Genomic DNA, 387 nt, shown 5'->3' on the forward strand with positions numbered 1-387 from the left:
TTTAGGAGGGATATTCTCTGTGTTTCATCGTTTAAATGCTTGTGCTGCGGTGGAAACAGGTAAGACCGACAGGGGAGAATTTATGAGACAATAGGAGCCATGCAGAGAAGCAGGAGCTATGGGCCCCTTCTGAATATCTGCAGCTCCGTCTGGTGGAGGACAACCTGAACAGACTTCCTGTAGAAGCTACGCACCTATTGTTTTTATTTTTCTCGTTTTTGATTTCCTATTTTTAAATTGCTTTATTTTGTTTTTCTATTCTTATTTTATTTTTTATTTTTTGTTTGTTTGTTTGTTTGGTTTAGGGGTAGGAGCTGTTGCGATAGGTACGGTTCCTTTAGTTTAACTAGCAACCTTTTTATTTTTAGATACCTTTTATTGTAAAAA

The sequence above is a fragment of the Trichomycterus rosablanca genome, unplaced genomic scaffold, assembly GCF_030014385.1.
Source record: "Trichomycterus rosablanca isolate fTriRos1 unplaced genomic scaffold, fTriRos1.hap1 scaffold_212, whole genome shotgun sequence".
NCBI classification, from domain to species: domain Eukaryota; kingdom Metazoa; phylum Chordata; class Actinopteri; order Siluriformes; family Trichomycteridae; genus Trichomycterus; species Trichomycterus rosablanca.